Raw genomic sequence first — 21,041 nt, forward strand, 5'->3', positions numbered from 1 at the left:
AAGACTTCATCAAACTAAAATAATCCACCATATGAATTTTAAAATTTTCATTACTGCTTGATTTATTTCACCTAGAATTTAACATGGAAGTCTATGGGAAGAGCATGTTTTATTAAAATATTTTAAAAAGAAATCATACAAATCTCTTGGTAAAAAGTTACACGCACTTTCTCTTTCTGAAAATATGAAACAAAATTAAAGAGACACTACAGCTCATTTTCCACATTTTAATAAAGTATTTTTAAAACCATGTATTGATAAAATGATAAATTTCATATCGATACTGACAATTTTGAACAATTGGGATGCATCAATTTACTCTCAACTGCGCTTTGAAGATCGTTCGGAATTCAAAGGTTTCTTCATGCTGACTCGGACTTTTGAATGCTTATTTACATCACGTGGTTTTGAATGACAGCAAAGGTGTTCTGTAGGAAATTATTTAAATTCCCCTTCAAGGGGGTCCACACTCACCTTTCAAGTATAAGATTATTCCCTGCTCCTTATAATAAGTAATTATAAATCATTATTTCAACAGAAACCTTCCATGTTCCCACTGACCGATGTTTTTACAACTAACACGTGTCGTGTTCAAATAAAAATAGCACTTACTTTTAAACTTGGTGTCTTCGCAGCTAGTCTCAAAGGCAGATTTTGGGGGCCAGGATCCCCCTCCCTTTTTACCCCACAGATTGTGAATGAAAATCCAAATTTTGCACCAGAATGGCCGAATGGCTAATCTTTTACTTTCACACCCCTCTTCGGAAATCCTAGATCCGCCACTGAGTTACATGTGTTTCTCCGAGCTCTTTGTTTTCCAACGGTCAAACTGATACCAAGGTAAATTTTATTTCACGTATGAGTTTTATCTCATTCTAATTTTACCTCTTTTCTCACAGAATCTGTCAAAATTCTAGATCTATCAACTACACTTTCTCTCTCTGGACGACATGCTGCACTGTTTACTGTCTATGCGCATGCGTCTGAAGACTGAAAGGAGGAGACTCGATATTTTGTATATAGGCCATCAAAAAGTATTAATTTTTACGTTAAAACGATAATTTTTAACTTTAGATAAGTGTTATTTTCGCAAAGTTCATACTTTCAACAATGCAACAAAAATTGAGAAAGTGCTGGAAAAATTGTCATTTCATGATTTTTGCGCAAAATGAGCTGTAGTGTCTCTTTAATCATTTACGGCACACATTTTTAGAAAATTAGATTTTTCTTATTTTTAAAAAGTCTCAAGTGCAATAAAGTCAGCTTCTAATCATTTACCAATCATGTAAATTTGATCTACTTTCATTTACGTCACTTTTTTCCATTATTTAACGATAAACATTTATTTTGATTTATATCATTCAAAATGTTTTATTATCCTTTTGTTATACAATGATGGAAAGCTTGTAAAATTGTCAAGTTGTACGTGAACATATCAACACTAAATTATCTCCCTTGCAAGAACAGCATTTCAACCAATGAAAATATTGTAAATTTTCACGTGTGTTTTCCACCAATGGAATACATAGTCTGGGGACAGAAAGAAATTTCAACTATATAAGCCGTCTTCCACGGAAGACGGTAAAAATAATGGGCCCAAAATATATTTTTGTGGTCATTTCTTTTTAATTAGCGCTTGGAATAATGTTGGCGGGCATTTGTTTGAATTCAATACAGTTAATGAGTGAAAGGGTCGAAGGTTTCTATTGAGGTCCATGAGAAATGAATTGGTACTCCTTTCCCAGATGGTAAGTTGCCAATGAGTTATTTGCCCCTGATCACAAATAAACCATTAATTAAGTCGTACGTCATTTTCTGACGTGAAGAAAGGTTGGTTGTTTAACATCCCGCTTGAGAATTTTTCACTCATACGGAGACGTACGTCACTATTGCCGGTGAAGGGCTGCAAAAGAACTGCGACCAATAGTATTGTTTCGCCGCCTATCTTGTGGTTAATTTTTAAAAGTTATCATTTTAAAATCATTTTTTATGTCAATATGAATTTTTATTAAAGTTTATTTTATTTGACAAAACAATGAGAAATAACTCTATAATTTGGCTCAAAATCGCTTATTTCACTATAGGAATCAATGGAAAACGGAAAATAACTTTAACCCCCCTACCCTCCCCCGTGAAACATAAATTCCTTTGTAAAAGTATTATGAATTGTCATTTAGCAAATTTCTACCAAACCTTTTGTAAGCACACCACAGCGAAAATGTCCACTCTATGATCAATTGCAAATGAGATTTAAGTGTGAGAAATGAAGATTAACCATTTTTACTCAATAATATAAAGTAATTTGACAAATTAAAAGGTTATTCAAAATATGTGACGTTTTACAGCCGGGTTTCAAGTAACACATTTTCACACCCCCTAATCAAAAGGAGTTGAAATTAAGAGCAATTAATTAACACTGGTATTGAAGTTAATAATCAATTACTAAAGGATTCCACTTTGCATTAAAAAAAAATATCATTAGCAAAATTGTAAATCTTTTTTTTTTTTAAATATACGAGTTGAAAATGCAGGCGGGAATTCAGAGTTAGCATGCGTAGTTCTTTAGGCCTATGAAGAAGGGTATATGTAATTTGAGCCTACATTTCTTCTGTATAACATTTATTGGATTGAATTGTGCCGTTTTGGCAATGTTGTTTGAATTCATAAAATAGGCGACAAACAGCAAGCACAGAGATCCATCAGACGGTGGGATTGATACATTTTATGATATCAGTTGTTATAATGATTGGAAAAAATCTAACAAACTGAGTCAATATCTACATGTGATGGACAAAATATCTGTTACTATCGGGTTTTTCGTGTTGATTTCCGCTACCAAACATCACGAATTTAATTAAACAACTCGTGTTTTTGGTATTCCAATATTCGCTTACAACATTCTGTAAAATAATCTTTAAATCAGGCAGAAATCTGTTTTAATCAGCAATGAATCGACTTTAAGCATCATTAATTTGTAAACGAGAATTGCCCAAGTGACGAATAATTTTCGTAACTTCTTATCTGAAGAATTTCAAAATTTTATATTTCCAAGATCCCGAATTGTTTCTCTTTATTGTCCACTGTATAAACATTCCATAAGATAGAACTCCCACCAAATACTATTTCAAAGATCGAGGGTCTCTCTATTCATTTGAAATGATTTTTTTTGTGTGTTTGCTACCAATTTCACGCCATTTCTTGTTATGTAGAATCAGCTGCTGTAATATATAAATAAAGTACAACACACAGACTGGGATATGTAGATATAAAATATCTCATTATTTAAAGATCCGTCGTTGAACTTTCGATAGTGCTTTAAAAATCGAAGTTTTTGGAGACCCTCATATAAAGAGCATTGTTCTTTCTCGTTTTAAAAAAGATTGAACTATTGAACTTCTTATTTGTTTAATAAAGTGTGGCTTATTTGTTAATGTAGAATTAATTTAATCAAATATTCCAGCACAACGAACAGCTCAAGTCATGACAGGTAGCATCTGGGCTCGGTTTTACAAAACTTTCGTAAGGTACTGATGCATTTCTTAAGAACATTGACAACTGGTTCACAAATCTTTCATCCGTCATCTCTTTTCATAAAATACATCGAAGTTATATTCAACGGTCGGATAATCAATGCTTTTCAACTATGCATGTGTTTATTTAATACACGATGTAATAGAAAAGGCTCGTGTAAATATAGGACTCTACAGACAACACATTCAAAGAAAATGAAAATAATGAGGTACATGAATATTATCTTATGTAATCATATTGCCTGACTAACAGGGTTGCAAATAGATGTTCTATTTCTTTACTTTTTATTATTATCATTACTTTTGAAAATCGAAAATGGGTATTTATAGATGGTAAGACACCCCCCCCCCTCCCCCATGAAACCAAACGGTCCACGTAATTAAGAAGGAAAACAAAATTCTTTGACCTCAATGTAACCTTAAACCTCCACACTTTCCCAGCGTTTGCCTATGTAGATCCACCACTTAAACCACCAGTCATGTTTCAATGATTTTATTGTTCAACTCCACGGATAAACAAAGCCGCGAACAGATTTGAATATAAAGTGAAACAAAAATAGATTGATTTTATATTGTTTAACGTCCCTCTCGGAAAATTTTTCACTCACATGGAGACGTCGCCATTGCCGGGGAAGGGCTGCAAAATTTAGGCCTATGCTCGGTGCTTACAGCCTTTGAGGAGGAAGGAATCCTTGTCGTGCCACACCTGCTGTGACATGGGACCTCGAATTTTACTGTCTTATCCGAAGAACTGGTCTATTTAGTCGCCTCTTACGACAAGCAAAGGGTACTGACGACCTATTCTAACCCGGATCCTCATGTAAAGATTGATTTTAAATGATTTCAACTGGTCGCGGTAGCTCAGTGGTAGAGCGTTCACTTCGTACTATGGAGGCAAGAAACCTAGCTGAAAGATACAGAAAGGTACAAGTAATCATACTACAGTATCTACAATACAATTGTTTAGACTGATAGAAAATCTGGTGGTGGTTCGATCTATAGCCACCAATGTCCGGTTACTTTAAGTACAATTCTACAATCTGTGGTTGTTCGACTGTCAATAATTACTCTTTGATCTGTCTATATCCCATCAAACTTTCCTCTATATCCCCATTATATGGAAACTTCAATTCAACAACTTCCTACCCATACATGAAAAAGGTGAAGACAACAAACATTGATTTATCTCATAAATCCTCTAAATACTGATTGCATATAGTTTAGAGTCCCTCTTGAGAATTTTTCGCTCATATCGAGACGTCGCCATTGCCGGTGAAGGGCTGCAAAATTTAGGCCTATGCTCGGCTCTTACGGCCTTTGAGCAGGGAGGGGTCTTTATCGTGCCACAACTACTGTGACACGGGGACTCGAATTTTGCGGTCCCATCTGAAGGACCGCCCCATTTACAGAAATGCAGTCGTATCTTACGACAAGCAAGGGCTATTGAAAACATATTCTGAGTAGGGCGAAGACAAACCCCTGGACACACCAGAGGAGGTGAGGTAGGATTAAGTGATTTAAAGGAGTAAGCATCCTTTGTTGACCGTTCACACCCGCTGTGAGCCTTATATCTTGATCAGGTAAACGGAGTTATCCGTAGTCAAAATCAGTGTGCCAAAAACGGCTGAACAATTGGTATGAAAGACGTTAGACAGCATTCGACCTAATGATGGACTGTATTTGTAAATTAGATCGTTATCATTTTCCAGTCGTAATCAGAACAAACCAATGTTTAACAAGATGTGTTTGTGAAACACAAATGCCCCCGATAATGGCCAATTCCGAAGATTGCCAAGGTCACAAGGGCAAATATCTTGGTACCAGTAGAAAGATCTTATGCTCATGTACAATATGAAAGCTCTAATATTTACCATTTACAAGTTATGACCAATGTAAAAAAAAAAATTAAAGTAGGTCAGATGTCAAGGTCGAAAGGTTCAATACCAATGGAAAGATCTTGTAACAAGGAATACTCATGTGAAATATCAAAGCTCTATCTCTTACTGTTCAGAAGTTATTAGCAAAGTTAAAGTTTTCAAAAAGTAGGTCAAACTCCAAGGTCAAGGTCACGGGGTAAAAAATGTTGGCACTCACGGAAAGGTCTTGTCACAAGGAATATTCATGTGAAATATCAAAGCTCTATCACTTACTGTTCAAAAGATATTAGCAAGGTTAAAGTTTTCAAAAAGTAGGTCAAACTCCAAGGTCACGGGGTCAAAAATATTGGTACTCACGGAAAGGTCTTGTCACAAGGAATACTCATGTGAAATATCAAAGCTATATCACTTACTGTTCAAAAGTTATTAGCAAGGTTAAAGTTTTCAAAAAGTAGGTCAAACTCCAAGGTCACGGGGTAAAAAATGTTGGTACCCACGGAAAGGTCTTCTCACAAGGAATACTCATGTGAAATATCAAAGCTCTATCACTTACTGTTCAAAAGTTATTAGCAAGGTCAAAGTTTCAGACAGAATTACAGAATGACAGACAGAACAAAAACAATATGCCCCCCGATCTTCGCTCTCGGGGGCATAAAAACTAACAGTATTTCTAATTGGAAATTTAATAAACTCTATTGGAATTCTTTCCATGCCTTATTTTTAGAAATTTGATTGATTGATTGCATCTTGCTTAACGTCTCACTCGAGAATTTTTCACTCATATGGAGAAGTCACCAAGACCGGTGAAGGGCTTCAAATTCAGGCCTTTGCTCGGCGCTTACGGCCGTGGGGATCCGGGTTAGAAAAGGTCCTCTGTACCCCCTTGCTTGTCGAAAGGGGCGGTCCTTCGGATGAGACCTCAAAAACCGAGGTCCCGTGTCACAGCAGGTGTGGTACGATAAAGATCCCTCCCTGCCCAATGTCCATAAGCGCCGAGCATAGGCCTAAATTTTGCAGCCCTTCACCGACAGTGGTGACGTCTCCATATGAGTGAAATATTCTAGAGAGGGACGTAAAACAATATACAATCAATCAATCGGCGCTTACGGCCATTGAGCAGTGAGGGTTCTTTAGCGTACCACACCTACTGCGACACGGGACATCCATCTTTAAGGTCATCTCAGAGGACCCGTGACATTCACAGCTGATGCCGAGCGTTTGGCGATGGAACTGTCACTGTTTTAACGTTTTAGGTCTGTCGCGTCCGGGATTCGAACCCCGGCCTTCCGCATGCGGAGCGAACGCTCTAACCTCTAGGCCAAAATATCGAAACGATCTAGCGACCCTATTCAAAATTTTACTGACATTATATTTAATATGAACAAATGAAGATAACAAACAGTGAGCAATCTCGAAATTCCTATAAAGAATTTAAAAAATTAAGAAGAGGGCAAACACAAACCCCTGGACACACCGGAGTTGGGATCAGGTGTCTAGGAGGAGAACATCCCCTGTTGAGTGGTCAAATCCTGCATGAGCCCTGTATCTTGATCAAGTAAACGAATTGATTGTATCTTGCTTAACGTCTCTTGAGAATTTATCACTCACATGGAGACGTCACCAAGACCGGTGAGGGGCTTCAAATTTAGGCCTTTGCTCGGCGCTTACGGGCTTTGAGCAGTTGGGATTCTCTAGCGCGCCACACCTACTGCGACACGGTACATCCATATTTAAGGTTTTCTCCGAGGACCCGTGACATTCACACCTAATGCTGAGCGTTTGGCGATGGAACTGTAACTGGCCTGTCGCAGCCGGGATTCGAACCCCGGCCTTCCGCATGCGGAGCAAACGCTCCAACTACAGGTAAACAGCAATCTTCTTTGATCCGCTCATGCAATCGCTACACTTAGTAGCGATTGCATGAGCGGATCAAAGATCTAATTTTAATTAGATTGGGTAAACGGAGTACTTAGACAAAATTAGTATACCAATTAAATACCTAATCTCTTCACAAAATCCAAATACATATATATACATCTACATTTTTTTTAAAACATGGCTTACGAGGGTATGCAATGAAGTGATTTACTTTAAGATAACGGGGGGGGGGGCAGATTTTTTTTTTTTTATTTAACATTTAATAAAAATTTTAATAGAATTCCATGCTCATTTAATAGCCTTAAGTAACGTACGTGTGAAAGGTGAAGATAATGAACAATGATCAGTCTCATAACTCCAATAAGCAAACTGAAGAGTTGGGCAAACACTGACCCCTGGGCACACCAGAGGTGGGATTAGGTGCCTAGGAGAAGTAAGCATCCCCTGTCGATCGGTCGCACGCCCCCGTGGGCCCTATATCTTGATCAGGTAAACGGAGTAATCCGTAGTCGAAATCAGTGTGCCAAGAACGGTCTAACAATCGGTATGAAACATGTCACACAGTATTTGATCCAATGACAGGTTGTATTGGCAAACTAAATCGTTATAACGACCATATAATTTGCAAAATGCTGACTTTAAACGAAACTGTTGAAACCCCTGTAACATTATACAGTTATTGACAGGACAAAGTCTAAAACTCTTTTGTTATACACCTTCATTTTTAGGTTGTTTGTTGACTTTTAACAATTCAGAGAGGTTGCAAAAATTATCAACGCATGCAGTTTTATCTGATACAAGTTTTAAAAGTGCATTTATTAGAGTTAAAACTAACAAAGTATTAAATAATATACATAGATCATCACACTTTTTAAGATGCGCGACGTACATAAACAGAATCATATATCACCGTCAGAAAATTGCAGTTTTCTTTAAACAGCGTCATCAAAATTTCATACAAACTGTTATGACGATATAATAGCATTCATAACAATTTCATGAAACTGTATCTTCACAAAAATATACAAAATGTTTGTAAAAATAAAGGAAATGTATCCCATAATAGACTTGATACAGAAATCAATAAAAACAGAGTTACTGCCCTTGGATTTAATATTTTAAAACCTATCATTGATTATTCATCTATAACTTAGACTTTTGAAATAGTTTATTTTTAACAAGATGTTTTACAATAACTATCGGAAAAGACTCTAACAAAATTTATGTTCCTATCAACCATAAATCTAAATAAATCATTGACTTTGCAAAATCTGATGACATCACAGGAGGGTGGAATTACTTTAATAAACAATAATTATATTTTTTGTGTTTCTGTCCTGTGTCACATCTAATTAACTCTGTATCTTATCATCTGTCAAATCAGTGAGCCTCGCCATTACGTAAAAACAAAGCAGCAGACTGAAACTCACGTGACTTGCGTAGCCAATAGAAACACTGAGAAATGGAGCCAACTATTGCCCGGTCACTGTTGCCCGGTCATTAGACCACGGGTGTGAGGGTTGATTTAACAGATAAAATGTTGGTTTTGAGTTTTGTATAGGAAAAAATGGTGTATAACAACAACATATATTTCGGACAAAAGCGCGGAGAACTATCAATTTTAACCTACGAAAATCCTGGAAATAACTTAAACCCACAAACACTGTTTAATAAAGTGTAGAATGCAATCAAGAAAATAAAACGAAAGGGACCAATCACTAAATACCAGTATTTTAGAGTGGAAGTGATATTTCAACAACCTAAATTAGATATACCAAATAAACCTGCCGAGACTATTTCGCAAAGTCATCAGTCAACGTCTTCACACGTCTGAAATATAAAAAAAAAATTGTAGATTTTAATTCAAACAATGAAGAAAATTATAATGAACCCTTCACTTTGGATGAACTTAAACAATGAAGAAAATTATAATGAACCTTCACTTTGGATGAACTTATAAAGCATCTTAAGCAGTCGGTCCAAACCATTTTCCACCAAAAATTTGGTAGAGTGTTCGCTTCGTAACCGAGAGGTCGTAAGTTCGAGTCCCGCTCGTGTCATTGCTGCGTCAAACCTAAGACGTTAGAATAGGTAGTGATTGCTCCTTTGCTAAACACTCGGTATATAGAAGAGAGAATCACGGGTCTTTCGGATGTAACCTTAACAACGGAGGTCATGTGTCGCGACAGGCGTTGACACGATAAAGAATCCTCACTACTATGGCCCATAGCGCTATAAGCATAGGATTACACATACAGGTGACGTCACGATATAGGTGAACAATTTTTGACGGGACGTAAAACAAACAAACTATCAATCAATACATCGTAGAAAAAGTATTAAAATACCGCATTTTCGTGAATAGATTTTCGTACATTGAAAAAAAAAATTGATAATCTCGACCTTAGTGTCATCCGTATTTGGTAGCAAGGTGAATATAACGAACAGTGATCAATCTCATAACTCCTATAAGCAGTACAAAATAGAGAGTTGGGCAAACACGGACCCCTGGACACACCAGAGGTGGGATCCGGTGCCTAGGAGGAGTAAGCATCCCCTGTTGACCGGTCACACCCGCCATGAGCCCTATATCCTGATCAGGTAAACGGAGTTGTCCGCAGTCAAAATCAGTGTGCCAAAAACGGCCTAACAATCGGTATTAAACACGTCAGACAACATTAGACCCAATGCGAGGTTGTATTGACGAACTAGATCGTTATAACGACCATAGAATTTGCGAAATGCTGACTTCAATCGAGACTGTTGAAACCCCTGTACCATTAACTTGTTTGTCAATAGCTTACCTCGATTTAAAAACTGACTATACGCAGAACAAGATCTTGCATATCGAATCAGTTGAGATATATAAACACCATATGCAGGCGATAATGGAATATTGTTACATAAATATGGGAAGTTGACGATGGAGAAGCTGAAATCATCCCGTTTGTCATACAGTTGAGTTGTAAGTTTGCCGTTAATGTCTACTTTCAATAAAATATCTAACTATGAAGCAGCTCACAGGGATATATTATCAAATCGACATATGAATGAAAGCTATTATTGTTAATAGACAAACCGTCATCGATATATCTAAATGTCGAATTGAAGGCCACAGCGAGAGATTTTTTCTTCTCGCGTAGAAGTTTTTGAATACATTCTGCTTCATAGGAATATAGAAACAGGCCCGCTAACAAAGGAGTACAGTTCGTGCCCATTGGATTTCCAACAGACTGTTGGAAGACCTGATCACCAAAGACCATGAATATAATGTCAATGAGGAACTCTAGCATATTTTTTATTTCAACTTCAGAGTACTTGTGCGTGGAATCTGAGTGGTGTTTAACAAAGTAAGTTTTTGAATGACTGATCACTAGATATGAACATTTCCGTTTTCCGTTTTTGTTGAAGAAGCAACTGTCTATGATGTCAAAAAGTATAGTCTTTGATTTATCGTGAGGAATGGTCGTGTATAGTGTTGAAAAGTCATAGGTTTTAATGTTATTGATTTGGGAAAAATTCTGCGATTTCAAGTTTACTAAAAGTTCTTTAGAATTTTTTAGAATTCACATTTGATTAACACCACTTCTGGCAGATATAGTCGCACAGTAAGTTTGAAGTGTCTCCTTCACAGCTGTTAATATTGGAACTATTCTTTTTTCATCCCCTTTTCTAAGCATTCCGTAAGAAAATTGTAAAACATCAATGTCCATATATGTTCGTAGTCTTTGACGAATATTTGATCTTCTTTTGGTACATTTATAGAAAAGCCTTAAACACTGGTTTTCTAACCGTAAGTGTATAATCTAATTAGATTGAACAGAACAAGTCTCTTTGATCACAAAGTTTTACCAAGATCTTAATGCGTGAAATTATTGGAATTCGAATTCATGTCAAATAATTAATTATAACGCATGATGGGAACCAAGTTAGGGATTTATTGACCCATTTGGTCTTTAGACGGTAAATTTCTTAGTGTGATATTACATGTAGAACCTGCTCAAAATGTTTAACAATACTCGCAGAAGTGGAGAGAGATTTAATTTCAAAGGGAATTACATTTCATGACTAATCAGTCATTGTCAAATAGAAGTTGTTGTCAAACGGCAGACTTCGTTATCAAATCTGAAAGGCAATGACGTTCTATTTGCATTTAAACACATTCGAAAAAATTGTAATCTGGTTATTACAAAACAACTTTACATTGTGTCTCTGATTCAACAATAATCTGAGATCAAGTACGCTCAAATTTCTTTGTAAAACATTTAAACATCGCGTTAAAACACTCATCTATCACTTTTCCAATGCAACGTTGACATTCAAACAATCTCTTCAATATGCAAGTCTCACGAAAATTAACGACAAAACAATTCATAAAAAAATTTACAATTGATGAACTCAAAAGTTTACTTGTAATATATATTCCACTTGTCTTGTACAATGCAATTTACCGGTATGAATGATACAAACAATTTGAAGATATACCACATTACGACTAAATAGTTTTACATACTTGTATCTGTCATTAATACAAATAAATCACTAGATTGAAAATTACAACAATAATTTATTTATAATTCAGCTAGTTTTATTATGAAATAGAAATTCATCATTCTACTTATCTTAAGAAAAATTGTTATCGATCAACCCTTTCGTTTCAGGTGAATAGGCACCGTGATAAAAAATAAAAAAGTAAAACAAATTAGGTTTATCTAGAAGACAAACACTGCTAGCTCTTAGGCATGTGAGGATGATGAACATGCCTCGATTAAACATGTACAGTAATAATTCTTGCATATATGCAAACGACTCGGTAGATATTTATCTCTCCCCTCTTTCAGGGGGATACATTTTGTTTTTGTACTTTCTGTCCGTTCGTCCGTCTGTCTGTTACAAAATCTTGTGAAAGCTTTTCCTCCTACATCAAAATTGGTACTGTATAAGTTTTACATATAGCTTATCAGATAGACTTGAAACTTTGTGCAATGATTCATTGCCGTTTGTAGATGTGCATTGTCAGGACAGGAGAATCCAATTATTTTCCTAAAAGATATGGTGAATCTAAGAGGGGTGGATGAAGTAAAATAGCTTGTGAACACTGCTCCTCCTATATAGCTTATCTGATAGAATTGAAACTCAGTACAACTCTTCATTGCCATTTGTAGATGTGCATCTTATAGGGATAGGAGGATACGATTTTTTCCTAAAAGTTATAGTAGATCTAAGAGAGGTGGAGGATGTAAAATAGATGTAGCTTGTAAACAGATCTTCTTATGGCTTATCTAATAGATTTGGAACTTTGTACAATGCTTCATTGCCTTGTAAAATAGCTTGTGAACACTTCCATGTGGCTTATCGGAGTTCGATATGTCTATGTTCCTGATTATGCTTTCTTCTCTATACCATGCAGTACATTAAGGAGAGATGGTTTCATTTGGAACTCCCCCAATTTGTGGAGCTGGAGTGACATTTGTTTTTCATAAAAACAATCTCCAGTTCTTAAATAATTATAATTCGCAATCAATTTGAAACAAAAACAAACAAAAGAATTCATCACAAAATCTTAACTGACCATCTTGAAAGACCTATGTCGTCTTCATTCTTTGAAAGATGCTGCTAAGTGTGTGACTTTTCAGCTGCAGTAGATGAGATTTTTCTAAAGTCAATGATTTATCGATTAATTTGCATGGATCGGGCAAACTTTAATAACAGTTTTTAAAGCAATCCTTTTTTAAACAGTTGTATGCCTACCTAATTTACTTAGTAAAAATTCTATATTCTGCCACGTGTAAGATTTTCAATTGTTTCAGTCACCAAACAAACATTTCCATGCAGAGACTCCTTCGCGTTTATATTCCTATCTATATCGCTAATGTTAATTAGCCACACTGTACCAATGACTAACTGCAAGTCAATGGCTACTTAAAAAGAAAACTAACAACTCAACTTTATGACAAAGGGGATGATTTCAGCTTCTCCATCGTCAACTTACCATTTTGCAATATTCCATTATCACCTGCATATGGTGTTTATATCTCTCAGCTGATTCGATACGCAAGAGCTTGTTCTGCACATGGTCAGTTTTTTCAATCGAAGCAGGCTACTGACAAACAAGTTGATGGTACAGGAGTTTCAACAGTCTCGTTTAAAGTCAGCATTTCGCAAATGCTATGGTCGTTAATAACAATATAATTTTCCAATACAACCTATCATTGGGTCAAATGCTGTCTGACATGTTTCATACCGATTGTTTGGCCGTTCTTGGCACACTGATGTTGACTACGGATAACTCCGTTTACCTGATCAAGATATAGGGCTCACAGCGGGTGTGACCAAACACACACACACCCCCAAGAAAACCCACCAATAATTGGTGGGGATTTCACGTGGTCAGTTAGTTGCTCGTTTGGGATAGATTGGTTTGTTGGTTGGTTTTAGGACCCGTCGAGAATTGTTCACTTAAAATTGAGATTGTCACCAGTTGTAAATTAAGACTTATGCTTAGCGCTGAGGGCTGTAGCAGTGTGGGTTCTTTATCGTGTTAACGCCTGTCGCGACACGGGACCTTCGTTGTTGAGGTCATAAGTGAAAGATCCATGACTCTCACTTCTAAATGTCGAGTGTTTGGCGACGGAGCAATCACTACCTACATTTATTTAGGTCGTAGGTGTGACGCGGCCATGTCACGAGCAGGGACCTCCCGATTACAAAGCGAATGCTCTAGCACTGAGCTACCCAGTTAGAAAAGGGTCTAAATCAAGGGTCGCACTTTGAAATTATTTTCGTTTATATGTCTACAGCGGTAACATTTTATGTGAATATTTTACAGAGTGGATTTTTAATAAAACAAAAATGGATAGAATACGGTGGCATTGATTTTTTTTAAATTAAAGTTCAGCATGAAAAAATTATCATATTTACCTTAAAACAGTCATGAATTCTTCATTTATGGTATTTAAATGTTCGTAAAAAAACACACAGTTTGTTTGCATTTATTATCAGTAGGATGGTATAAAATATTGATTATATCAATGTTGAAGTACATGTAGTAATCATACCAAATCGCCATGCACAGTGATCAACAGGCATGCACTTTTAGACAGACCGCAGTTGACGAGATGAAATACATATTTATCATATAGTTAAATGTTAAGGTAAGTTTATTTCCAATTAAACCGTAGGATTTAATCTTAACAATGTACTCTAAATAATCATGAAATAAATTTTACCCTTTTTGAAATTATAGCATGTGAAATGTTGCGATATCCGATAATTTCCAATTGTGCATTTTTGTTGTATATTTCACAAATTCAAAATGAGTTGAAGATTTTTTTCTTCTCTATTTGTATTTTCTAGTCATGATTATCTTTGGGTTTTTTTGTTGTGTTTTTGTTGTTGTTATTGTTGTTTTTGTTGTTGTTGTTGTTTTTTTGGTTTTTTTTTTTATTTTTAATTTTCCATTTGTAGTCTATAATTGTCAAATTATATTGTATAACTTTTATTGTAAATTGATTTTTCTGTCAGTATTATATGATTTTTTTATACGCCCGACGTTAGTATTATGGTACTGCGATGTCTGTCCGTCCGTCTGTTGAAGGTTATATCATTTCTCTGTCACATATCAAGCTGAAACTTGCTATGTACTGTTGCTTCTTTGTGGGTCACTCTAGATCATGTTGCATTTTGGTCCATTTCGACCTCTCATGCAAGAGTTTTGCTCCTTTATTTGAATTTTTTTGTGATATGGAGGGTACATAATTTGTCCGGTTTAAATATGATTTAGTTTTAAGCTAAGACCCTTTATTTATACAATAGAAATAAAATATGTCACAGCCTGATAATGGCTGATACTACATAAAGCAAAGTTCTAGAAATTATGGCTTAAGAAAAACACCCTATGTAAGTATTTTCACGGGCATATTGTGTTCGGTTTGTGGTATATGTACTATAATTATTTGTATTCTATACTTGCTATTTTCATCATATACTTTGTAGTAATTCAGTAATGATTCTATTTGTATTGTGATCTCCATTTGTATTCAATAGCAAACTTTATTCTCTCTTTGTACTCTATATTTAGATTAGTGGAATATTTTATTTTCTACATGTATGTCACGATGGGTTTCATTGGTCTAATGTTCAGGTAGTTCAGGGAATTGGTGACGTGCTTTGCGCACTAGTGCTTGTGGCGGTGGGGAAAAACAACACTAGTAGTTTTGTAGGTAGATTATGGGATCTGCTTAAAATTGATTTTGTAAAAAAAAAAAATTGAATTGCAGTACATTACCTAATTCAAGACTAACGGCTATTACGACAATAAATTATTTGACATAATTTCCTCAATACTTTACGCACAATTTGAACACAGTCTGGGATGGGAATATTTGAATAGAAGGGTGTAATTCACTACATACAAATATGTTGTATGGAAGCAGAAAACGACGGAACCCTACATGTACATATGTGTGTGCGTGTTTGTGTTCCGCTCCCGTTGAGATTCAAGTTAGAATAGGTCCTCAGTGCCCCCTTGCTTGTCGTAAGAGGTGATTAAATGAGGTGATCCTTCGAATAAGACCGCAAACGCGGATGCCCCGTGTTACAGCAGCTGTGACACGATAAAGACACCCCCACCCCGTCTTTAAAGTCCAGTATTATCTCCCTAATCAATGTTAGTGTTTCCGATATGACATCATGGCGTTCACGCTTAGCATATGGATTTAATCACACACCAAATGTTTTTGATTAGGAACCCGATCTCGATTTACGGTGCATCGAGTCGTAAAGAGCTGTTCTGGTATTCCAACTTAGTATCAATATTAACATTCCACAAACTAGAGTAACATACCTGTACAAAATGCTGGTATGTAAACTATATGACAAAAGGTGAATTGCCACTCACTCTCATTTGATATTTCAATTCACTCAGCAGGGTACCTAGCTTATCATTCATTTATGAATAAGAAATCAAAAATATGTTTATGGACATACTATGGAAACATTAGGATACCAGGAGTAAATAGGAAGAACAGATACTAGTACTGAATAATCGTCATGAAAGGTGAAGATAACGAACAGTGATCAATCTCATAACTCCTATAAGCAATACAAAATAGATATTTGGGCAAACACGGACCCCTGGACACACCAGATCCCACATCAGGTGCCTAGGAGGAGTAAGCATCCCCTGTCGACCGGTCTCACCCGCCGTGACCCCTATATCCTAATCAGGTAAACGGAGTTATCCGTAGTCAAAATCAGTGTGCCAAGTTCGGCCTAACAATCGGTATGAAACATGTCAGACAACATTTGACCCAATGATAGGTTGTATTGACGAACTAGATCGTTATAACGATCATATAATTTGCGAAATGCTGACTTCAATCGAGACTGTTGAAACCCATGTACCATCATATATATATATATATATATATATATATATATATATATATATATATATATAATTTTAAGACAGGAATAGGGAAGGGAGTACAGCAAAGGTTTAGATATATTGTCCGAGTGTACGTATTACAATTGTATATTCTGGACACTGGATTTCAAGCGCATTAACTCTCAGACTGATCATGTTTTCAGTATACGCAAATGATAGCCTTTGAAAAACCATCCTCTTTACACAGAAAATAGAAGAATGTGATTGGTTCTTACTTGAAATCATTATCTTTACACTAAAAGTTTTTGAATGATTCTTAAAAAGTTGAAATATTCATTAATTCTGAATTCATAAAAGATAAAACACCAAAGTTCCTGAAAAATCCTCTTTCATTCAAAAATCAATTAGAGGAGCGTATCATGAACCTGAAAGGCGAAGATAACGAATAGTGATCAGTCACACAACTTCCACAAGGAATACAGAATAAAGAGTTTGGCAACCACAGGCCCACTTAACATACCAGAGGTGGGGTTAGGTGTCTAGGAAGAGTAAGCATTCCCCGTTGACCGGTCACATCCGCCGTGAACCCTACATCTTATTCAGATCTTGATCCGTAGTCACAATTAGTGTACCGTGAACAGACTGGTCTAACAATCGGTATAAACACGTCAGACAGCATTTCAGAAATTCATTTCAAAATTAAGGATTATCTCCCTAATGCATAGCTCTGATCTTTGGACGAATTTGGCTCCAGTTTTTGGCACTCTGATTTTCCTTTTAACTCTTTCAAGTTTATTGTTATTTCAAAATTTCAAAATTTCAGCTTGAGCATCAGTGAAAAGACATTATTTGTCGAAATGCGCATCCGATGCATCAAAATTAGTACCGTACAAGTTTTTACATTTGACCCATTGATAGGTAGTATTAGCAAACTAGATCGTTATACGACCATATAATTTGCGAAATGCTGATTATAAACGAGACTGTTGAAACCCCTGCACCATCAACTTGTTTTTCAGTAGCCTGTCTCGATTTTAAAACTGATCATACTGAGAACAAGCTCTTGTGTATAAAATCAATTTAGAGATATAATCACCATATGGAATATTGCAACATAAATATGTGAAGTTGACGATGGAGAAGCTGAAATCATCCCGTTTGTCATAAAGTTGAGTTGTTAGTTTGCCGTTAATATCTATTTCCAATAAGATATCTAAGTATGAAGCAGAAAGTGGATGACTCTTCAGTTGTCTACATATGAATAAAAATTATTAATGTTAATAGGCAAAACGTCTTCAATATATCTAAATATCGAATTGAAGACCACAGCAAATGATTTTTTCACACAAAAGCTTTTGAATGCAAGGTGAAGATAACGAACAGTGATCAATCTCATAACTCCTATAAGCAATACAAAATAGATAGTTGGGCAAACACGGGGCCCTGGACACACCAGAGGTGGGATCAGGTGCCTAGGAGGAGTAAGCATCCCCTGTCGACCGGTCACACCGCCGTGAGCCCTATATCCTGATCAGGTAAAAGGAGTTGTCCGCAGTCAAAATCAGTGTGCCAAGAACGGCTTAACAATCGGTATGAAACACGTCAGACAGCATTTGACCCAATGCGAGGTTGTATTGACGAACTAGATCGTTATAACGACCATAGAATTTGCGAAATGCTGACTTCAATCGAGACTGTTGAAAGCCCTGTACCATCAACTTGTTTATCAGTAGCTTACCTCGATTTAAAAACTGACTATACGCAGAACAAGCTCTTGCATATCGAATCAGTTGAGATATATAAACACCATATGCAGGCGATAATGGAGTATTGCTACATACATGTAAATATGGGAAGTTGACAATGGAGAAGCTGAAATCATCCCGTTTATCATACAGTTGAGTTGTAAGTTTGCCGTTAATGTCTACTTTCAATAAAATATCTAAGTATGAAGCAGAAGTGGACGACTATGTGGTGTCCTTTGAATAAATTATGCTTCGTAAGAATTTTTAAAAAACAAGGTCAGCTAACATTGGATTGTCCGAATGACTGTTGGAAGACCTGATCACCAAAGACTACTAAGATAATGTCAATAAGAATTCAATTGAGATATTATATAGAATTAATTGATCGAAAACAGTTCGAATTAATTTCCCAAATTGCCAAATATTCTATTGGCATAACTGTTTTGGTTCTAAATATTCAAGAAAAAGTTGTGGTGAACATCTGACAATCTGTTTCAATTCTAGATACTAAATAAGTTTTGGTGAACTTCTAATACTAATTTGATTCTAGATACTTGCGACAAAGTATGAGATGTGGCCATTTGATGTACAATACATGAAAATTATCGTGTGAGGGTTGTTCACTGTCTTCAAGGTTTTACTAGTCCGTGTAGGGGTTGTTCACTGTCTACAAGGTTTTACTAGTCCGTGTAGGGGTTGTTCACTGTCTACAAGGTTTTACTAGTCCATGTAGGGGTTGTTCACTGTCTACAAGGTTTTACTAGTCCATGTAGGGTTTGTTCACTGTCTACAAGGTTTTACTAGTCCGTGTAGGGGTTGTTCATTGTCTACAAGGTTTTACTAGTCCGTGTAGGGGTTGTTCATTGTCTACAAGGTTTTACTAGTCCGTGTAGGGGTTGTTCACTGTCTACAAGGTTTAAGTAGTCCGTGTAGGGGTTGTTCACTGTCTACAAGGTTTAAGTAGTCGGTGTAGGGTTTGTTCACTGTCTACAAGGTTTTACTAGTTCGCGTAGGAGTTGTTCATTGTCTACAAGGTGTTACTAGTCCGTGTAGGGGTTGTTCATTGTCTACAAGGTTTTACTAGTCCGTGTAGGGGTTGTTCACTGTCTACAAGGTTTAAGTAGTCCGTGCGGTAGTTGTTCACTGTCTACAAGGTTTTACTAGTCCGTGTAGGGGTTGTTCACTGTCTACAAGGTTTAAGTAGTCCGTGTAGGGGTTGTTAACTGTCTACAAGGTTTTACTAGTCCGTGTAGGGGTTGTTCATTGTTTACAAGGTTTTACTAGTCCGTGTAGGGGTTGTTCACCTTCTACAAGGTTTTACTAGTTCGTGTAGGGGTTGTTCACTGTCTACAAGGTTTTACTAGTCCATGTGGTAGTTGTTCATTGTCTACAAGGTTTTACTAGTCCGTGTAGGGGTTGTTCATTGTCTACAAAGTTTTACTAGTCCGTGTAGGGGTTGTTCACTGTCTACAAGGTTTTACTAGTCCGTGCGGTAGTTGTTCACTGTCTATAAGGTTTTACTAGTTCGTGTAGGGGTTGTTCACTGTCTACAAGGTTTAAGTAGTCCGTGCGGTAGTTGTTCACTGTCTACAAGGTTTTACTAGTCCGTGTAGGGGTTGTTCACTGTCTACAAGGTTTAAGTAGTCCGTGTAGGGGTTGTTAACTGTCTACAAGGTTTTACTAGTCCGTGTAGGGGTTGTTCATTGTTTACAAGGTTTTACTAGTCCGTGTAGGGGTTGTTCACTGTCTACAAGGTTTTACTAGTTCGTGTAGGGGTTGTTCACTGTCTACAAGGTTTTACTAGTCCATGTGGTAGTTGTTCATTGTCTACAAGGTTTTACTAGTCCGTGTAGGGGTTGTTCACTGTCTACAAGGTTTTACTAGTCCGTGCGGTAGTTGTTCACTGTCTATAAGGTTTTACTAGTTCGTGTAGGGGTTGTTCACTGTCTACAAGGTTTTACTAGTCCGTGTAGGGGTTGTTCATTGTCTACAAGGTTTTACTAGTCCGTGTAGGGGTTGTTCATTGTGTACAAGATTTTACTAGTTCGTGTAGGGGTTGTTCATTGTCTACAAGGTTTTACTAGTCCGTGTGGTAGTTGTTCACTGTCTACAAGGTTTTACTAGTCCGTGTGTTGGTTGTTCACTGTCTACAAGATTTAAGTAGTCCGTGCGGTAGTTGTTCACTGTCTACAAGGTTATACTAGTCCGTGTGGTAGTTGTTCATTGTCTACAAGGTTTTACTAGTCCGTGTAGGGGTTGTTCACTGTCTACAAGGTTTTACTAGTCCGTGTGGTAGTTGTTCACTGTCTACAAGGTTTTACTAGTCCGTGTGGTAGTTGTTCATTGTCTACAAGGTCTTACTAGTCCGTGTGGTAGTTGTTCACTGTCTACAAGGTTTTACTAGTTCGTGTAGGGGTTGTTCACTGTCTACAAGGTTTAAGTAGTCCGTGTAGGGGTTGTTCACTGTCTACAAGGTTTTAGTAGACCGTGTAGGGGTTGTTCACTGTCTACAAGGTTTAAGTAGTCCGTGCGGTCTAGCATACTACAAATAAATCATAAGAAAAGCATATCAATGAAGAAGATGAATAAGTGTTTAAAGGCATATTGTTTTGCATTGAAAATT

General features: G+C 36.6%; 1 protein-coding gene across 1 annotated transcript in view; it reads left to right on the forward strand.

Annotated features, from left to right (window-relative positions):
* Positions 1 to 13,998: 13,998 nt before the first annotated feature.
* The window catches only part of LOC125647280 (uncharacterized), a 32,645-nt gene continuing 25,602 nt past the window's right edge, over positions 13,999 to 21,041 (forward strand). Inside the window, exon 1 of the mRNA XM_048873966.2 lies at positions 13,999 to 14,439. The gene's annotated coding sequence lies outside the window, so the exon portion shown is untranslated. The remainder of the gene's footprint in view (positions 14,440 to 21,041) is intronic.

Source organism: Ostrea edulis, chromosome 6 (genome assembly GCF_947568905.1).
Source record: "Ostrea edulis chromosome 6, xbOstEdul1.1, whole genome shotgun sequence".
NCBI lineage: Eukaryota > Metazoa > Mollusca > Bivalvia > Ostreida > Ostreidae > Ostrea > Ostrea edulis.